The sequence below is a fragment of the Podarcis melisellensis genome (assembly GCF_964234715.1).
Source record: "Podarcis melisellensis genome assembly, chromosome: 4".
NCBI classification, from domain to species: Eukaryota; Metazoa; Chordata; class Lepidosauria; order Squamata; family Lacertidae; genus Podarcis; species Podarcis melisellensis.
Window position 1 is genome coordinate 105,526,956 of NC_138531.1, and position 7,427 is coordinate 105,534,382.

Sequence of the window (7,427 nt, forward strand, 5' to 3'; positions counted from 1 at the left end):
AAATTAGTAGGAAGGTCCCACATGGTTTTAAGAGCCTCCTTGCCTCTTCAAACACCACCAGTTAACCAGCCGGCCAACGCAATTCGGGCTTGGCGGGGGCGGTGCTGGCGGGCCAGATTTCAGAACAGAGGTCCTCTAATTTTTGTTTCGATAATAATTTGTGGCCAGGAATCGACTTCCAATACGTGATGACAAATTGTAGAGGAGAGTCAGGGTCCTTCCGGGACTGAGATGGCTTTCTAGAAGCCTTCCTCCCAGAGTGAGCCCGCTCGTGTTTGGAAGCCTGGGTACCCATTTTATGTTTCACGCGTGTCTAAGTGGAAAGGAAGAGAGGGAGAGGTCGGTAAGGATTGGTATATCTACGAGATTGGTAGACCTAATACAGGGAATTATAGTGAGCAGGAATTTATAGTAAAGAGGGTTTCAAGTCGCTTGGCAACTTTAGTAGGGTTTTTTAAAGAGCTCTAGCTATCCGGTATATTTCCTTCCTATTTTCCTTTTCTCAATATCCTGGGGTCCTTCTTCCACTCTGCCTGATCCCGCCCAATCCTCCCTGGGCTATCCCTTCTGGCAACCTCCTACCTATCGTTAGACTTCTCAGGAAAGGGGCCCTACTGGACGCCCGCGCCGTGCGGTGCCAGATCGGGTGATCCCTGGATAGGGTTCTGGGTCGAAAATCCCCCTTGCTTTCGGAAGCGGGCTCACAATAAGTGGCTCCGACCGATGCGGCTGGGATTAGGATAGAAAGCAAGACCACTTCCTGCCCCCTATGAAAGGACGCTCGGGAAGATCGGAAAAAGAGCTCTAACCCCTTGCATTCAACTGAGATACCCGTTGCGGGGAGTCGTCTGTCTTTCAAGACGGGTCTCTCCGTCTTACTTCTCGGGCTCTCAATTGGTGCGGCTGGCCAGAGAATTATAGAGAAAGAGATAGAGCTCAGAACCCCCCTTTTGGGTCGAGCAGCAGTCCACGGTCTCTCTCACCAATTGGACCAAGAGACAGGCGAGAAGGAGCGATAGAGAGGAGGGCAGAGAATTCAGTTGCCAGGAGATTTCCACCCCTTTCCCACCAGTGCACTGGGTTTTTCCTTTTCCTTATACTCACGTGTTTTCCATGATGATCCTGGGATTGATGAGTAAGCCGGCTGGATCCCTCTTTGCTCCCCGGCTGAACTCCTGGGGCTTTCGATTACCGCCCGGAAGATGGCCGGGGGTCCAAAGGATCTTCCCAGGCAAAATGGCCTGGTGCCGGCTGAAGATTTCGGGGCCCCCGGTCAGCAACGCGGGAGAACCGCATGCCCCACATTGGGCAGCCAACTGTTACGGCAAAAATCTGGGTGCGAGGCTGCTCTGCCACCCAGCTCATCGGACTCAGTCCGTGGGTCCCTGCGGAGGAAAATGAGCTCAGCCGGAGACAGGAGCAAACTGCAGAAGATCCAAGTTTATTGGCCAACAGGTTCAAGACGAGATTGAACAGTGAGAAAGGGGTGACATGAGTTTTTGAAACTTCCCTCCATGTCCCAGAATACAGTGCAAAACACGTCATGAATACATTAAAGAGAGGTTTGGTTACACAGATTACATCATGAATATATTAAAGGGAGGTTGGGTTACACAGATTAACATATGGAGGAGGGAGGGGGGAATATGCAGAGCTACACCGGATTAACATATGGAGGAGGGAGGGGGGAATATGCAGAGCTACACCGGATTAACATAAGGAGGAGGGAGGGGGGAATATGCAGAGCTGGAGATATGCACAGATAAACACTTCCTGGGGATGAGAAAACAATGGTCTCAAATATGCATAGTCTGGCACCTGACATTGCCTGGAGGAAAGGCTGATCAGAGCAAACTGGCACGTTGATTTTCTATGAATTTTATAGATTTTAGTCCCTTTTGACATTGACAATTGGAAATAAATTGATATATTGTAGCGAAGAAGAAGGTGAAGAAGACATGCCCCCCCCCTTCCGTAACAGTCCCCCATTCGGAGATAGATTTGCATTAAAGTTCTGTAAGAACTTGCAAATCTTTTCTCCGCACCCTAAATCTCGGTGAAGGTGGGGTGCCGTGTGAGTGGGAATAGGCCCTAATGGAAAAGGAGGTTGGTTGAGCAGGGCAACAAAGGAGGGAGCAACACGGACCAATACAATGTATGTTTATGTTATGTAGATATGCACTAAATAATAACTTTGTATCTACCGTACTAGATGTGTGGGTTTGTGCAAACCTGAAGGGGACTTGCAAATCATGCCTCTTAAGGCCATTTGCAAGTATAGTAGTGCAGATAGCTGGGTATAGGATATCGCATAAAGGAACACCTGTTGTATTTTGTTCAGTAGTGGTCTATGCTTTACATTTAGCAGGAAGGTCCACTATTGACTGGAAAAAAATGCAGTTCGCTTTGCCCCCCGACATTGCCTGGAGGAAAGGCTGATCAGAGCAAACTGGCACGTTGATTTTCTATGAATTTTATAGATTTTAGTCCCTTTTGACATTGACAATTGGAAATAAATTGATATATTGTAGCGAAGAAGAAGGTGAAGAAGACATGCCCCCCCCCTTCCGTAACAGCTTCAAATTACAAGAAATGAGATTCTTACTAAAGACCAGGAAGAACTTTCTGACAGAGCTGTTCAACAGTGGAATGGACTCCCTGGGAAGGTAGTGGACTCTCTTTCCTTAGCAATTTTTAAGCAGAGTTTGGATGGCCATCTGTCAGGGATGGTCTAGTTGAGGTTCTGGCATTGCAGGGGGTTGGGCTAGATGACCCTTGGGGTCACTTCCCACTCTACCATACTAGGATGAGGTTTCCTGTTCCTTGCAGAGCCTTGCTCAGGCAGCTAGCCAAGAGGGTCTCTGAGTGTGTGCATTCCTGCTTTCCAGAAGGAAAACGGCAAGAGAAATATGATCTCAGTGCACTCGGCTTGCCAAGGGTTAAGATGAACTGAGTTGTATTCCTAGAGAGAACAGGAAATAAAGGCGAGGGGGTAAGGTCCTCCAGAGCAAAAAAAATCCTCCTCCCCAGTCCCTTCCAGCAAAGAGGGGGTGACTTTTGTCTCTCTGCTCTGCAAATGATCCACTGATGGCAGCTTCTGGGATCTGGTGAGTCTGGAGGGTGCATTCACCTCACGAAACAGGTTCCTGCCCGCTTCCTCTCTGCAAAAGCAGGGAGAGGGCGAGTTTGCAGGAGGTCTGCAACTTTAGCCTCCTTTGGATCAAGACGCAGCTTGCCCCTTTGGGGAGGGGATGCAGATAAATCCCATTTAGATGGAAGATTAAGTCACATTTGTCAACAAAGGTTGTAGCCAGATGGAAACAGATGGACATAGAATATACGCAAAAAATATAAATGAAAACATGACCTATGCAATAAAGAAAGAAGGGCTGTTGGAAGATGGAGGGCAGAGGAAAGAAAGTGCTTCTTCATGCTGTGCAGAGTTATACCAAGGATCTCCTGCAGGAAACAGTGATGGCCGTCAACCTAGATGGCTTTAAAAGAGGATTAGGCCAATTCATGTGGGAGGAGAGAGCTATGGGATGAGACTGTGGCTCTTGGCCTGCTATGGGGCAAGACAGGAGAGGCACCAGATGAAGGCTGCACTCTGGCCTGTGAACTCTGTTGTCTTTCAGTTAGAAGCAAAGCTTCTCCCACCATCACCTGCCCATCAACCAGACTCCTGGCTGACATGCTTGTGCCTGTTCAGACATGCAACCCCTCAGAGACTGAACAGGAAGCTCTGCTGAGAACCACGCGAGGTCCCATCCAAGGAATCCAAGGCAGTGGTTCATTATTAGTGATCCAGAGCACAGAGTACCACGGCCATGTCAGGACTGTGGCAGGAGAGCCAGCTGGAGCGGGAAATGGGCACAGCTAGTCACCCAAGGCCACCTGCGTCTCCAGTGACCATGTTGGATCCAGGAGTGCCCCCCAAGCATATAGAGCTGTGTGGCGGTTAAGCTATTATTATTATGTTGACAACACAGATGGATGATTCAGCTGGCTCTGAAGCATGAAGAGACAATGCATTTAATTCTCTTTTAAACCTCTGTTCAGTAGAAAGATAAAGGCCTTCGCTAAGTCACTTTCATGAAACCGTTTAACATTCTTCAGCCTCAGTGTCAAGGAAGTTGCCTTCTACTCCCATGTCTGTGGATTTTTCCTGGGCAAACATTGTACCTGGTTCTATTCCCTTGTTTCATGTTTTCTGCAATGATCCCACAAAACCTTTTATCGTTTCGTTTGCTACATAAAGAAAAAAAACTCTTGCTTTGAAGAGACTGGTTTACCTTGTAGATGCAACTCAATATTCTTTCCCATATTTCAAGAAGGCAGAGAAAACTATTTGATCAAATAAGTTTATGTCTCTGATGAAAGCTTGTGCTCCAAAAGCTGTTCCAATTTATAAGATATGTCATTCAGTATTGAAGAAACAGAATTTATTTATTTTTAAAGGCAATTTGTTTGGATAACCACCTCATATCACTGTGACATTTAAAGTAACTGAAAGTTTGTCCATTAAAACTTGCCATCTTCCTGTTGAACCACTGAAAAAATGGAAGAGTTGTACAGTTCCAAAAAAGGTTACGATCATCAGTGAAACACTTGCTGTGCTGTAATTAAAACTGTGGGCAGCACAGCGTACGTATCTTGCCAAATCATTAACCTCAGACAATCTTGCCTGCATACTGCTATATTTTCCTGCCATGTTGCTGCCATTATCATATGGCAGTAATTGATTTTCAGGCCATCAACCTGCAATTTTAATAAAATATAATTTGAAAGTCCTTTTCCTGTTTTTTCATTTGTGTTAATAAAATCAATGAACTTTCCTCAATTTGACAAAGCCCATCTGAGAGGTCTACAAACCTTACAACTTGACTCATCTGCTTCATTTGAGCACTTCCTGGGGTGCTGTCAAAGAGGATAGAAAACTATTTTGCTACTTTAATTTTTCCAATACTATCGACTCAATAAACTCATTTTGAATTCCTGGTACCATCTGCCATTTCTGAAAACTAAGCCTCCTTTATTCGTTTGCATTCTAATGGTCAGTTTTGGTCAGTACTTCAGCTTTGAAGTACTAATGGTCCCAGGGGCTGTTGATTGGCTAGGATTAAAGCCTTTTACACACTTAGGACATTAGGAGATTAAGTAACTATTCACATACTAATTGTTGACGCTCAGAAGTAGGTCCACACATTCCAATACACATGGATCTTAGATTACATTCTCAAGGTCTGACACACAGTCTTTCCACATAAACACTAATTAACCCTAACCCTAATCTTAACCCCTTCAAATGCACAATAAGACTGTCTTATATCCCGGTTATCACATACAAGTTCTAATTAAATCCTAATATTTACTAAACCTAAACATTTAGCACCCCATTCTTAAGGAAATCAGCCCTGAGTGCTCACTGGAAGGACAGATCGTGAAGCTGAGGCTCCAATACTTTGGCCACCTCATGAGAAGAGAAGACTCCCTGGAAAAGACCCTGATGTTGGGAAAGATGGAGGGCACAAGGAGAAGGGGACGACAGAGGATGAGATGGTTGGATGGTGTTCTTGAAGCTACCAGCATGAGTTTGATAAAACTGCGGGAGGCAGTGGAGGACAGAAGTGCCTGGCGTGCTCTGGTCCAGGGGGTCACGAAGAGTCGGACACAACTAAACGACTAAACAACAACAACAAAATCTAAATGGTAAAGGGACCCCTGACCATTAGGTCCAGTTGTGACTGACTCTAGGGTTGCAGCGCTCATCTCGCTTTATTGGCCAAGGGAGCCAATGGTCGTGTGGCCAGCATGACTAAGCCGCTTCTGGCGAACCAGAGCAGCGCACGGAAATGCCGTTTACCTTCCTGCCGGAGTGGTGCCTATTTATCTACTTGCACTTTGACGTGCTTTCAAACTGCTAGGTTGGCAGGAGCTGGGACTGAGCAACGGGAGCTCACCCCGTCGTGGCAAGTCCTAGGCTCTGTGGTTTAACCCACAGCGCCACCCGTGTCCCACCCCACATATCTATTACAGTATAAATACTGAGCTTGATGTACCAGGGGAAGGATACACACACACACACACACACACACACACACACATATATTATCCAGTAGCACCTTAGAGACCAACTAAGTTTGTTCTTGGTATAAGCTTTCGTGTGCATGCACACTTCTTCAGATACCTGAAATGGAAGGAAGTAAAATATAATTAAAAATCAATATGAATGTTTACTGGGATGAATGTAGCACCTCCCATCTTCAATCCCAGGAAAGGCAGGATCAGCGTGTCTCCTTATTCCTCCCTCAGCTGAGATCTGGCAGAATGGAAGACATGAGAGCCATCTTTCAATATCTGGAGGGCTGACCCATGGAAGAGGGAGCCAGCTTGTTTTCTCCTGCTCTAGAGGGGAGGACCCAGAATAATGGATCCAGAGGACCAGAAAGCAGTTTCTGCTGCCTAAAGAGCAGGAAGAACATTCTGACGGGAAGAGCAGGGACTCCCTTGGGAGATGGCGGACTCTCCTTCCTTGGAGGTTTTTAAGCAGAGGTTGGATGGCCATCTGTCATGGATGCTTTAGCTGAGATTCCTTCCTTTTGTTGTAAGCCAAAAATGGCTTATCTTTTGAGTTACACCAATAAAACTCAGAGACAAGAGGAGTTAGGAGTCCATCGTTGTTTATTGCAAAGCAATGGGTTACAGTCGAATCTTTTCGCAAATCTGCAACCCCGCCCAAGGGTCAGGGCAGGGGTGCTTGTAAGTTTCAAACAAAGCATTTAAATTTCCACCAATCATATACATAATTACCTCATTTCATGTTTAATACACATGCACAACGAGCATTGCTGACCAAGCTTTGATTCTCACCGTGATCAGTTACAGTACATTGGGTTAGTATTCATGTTGGGAACCTGTGTTACGTGTAGCCATCTGCAACATGTATCAACTTATGTTCTAGCTTTATGGAAGACACTCTTACTCGGCTACGAGTGATCGCCAAAGAAGAAGAAGATTTCTTGTGGCCCTTTGGGCCACCACACACTTTCAGGCGGTAGGGTTAGATGAGACTCAGCGTCCCTTTCAACTCTCTCATTCTAAGATTCTGGGATGAGGTTTCCTGCTTCTTGCAGAGCGTTTTTAACTGCAAGCTGATCCTCCTGCTTCCGGCCAACCAAGAGGCTCTGGAGTGTGTGCAATGCGCGTGGTGCAATGCGCGTGCTCCTGGTGTGTTGCGTTCTCTCTCTCTCTCTCTCTCTCTCTCTCTCTCTCGCTCTCGCTCTCGCTCTCTCTCGCTCTCTCGCTCTCTCTCTCTCTCTCTCGCTCTCTCTCTCTCTCTCGCTCCCTGTCTCTCTCGAGAAAGAACTGCGGAGAGGAAGAGATGGGGGAGCTCAGTGCGCTCGGCTTGCCACGGGTTAAAATGTACT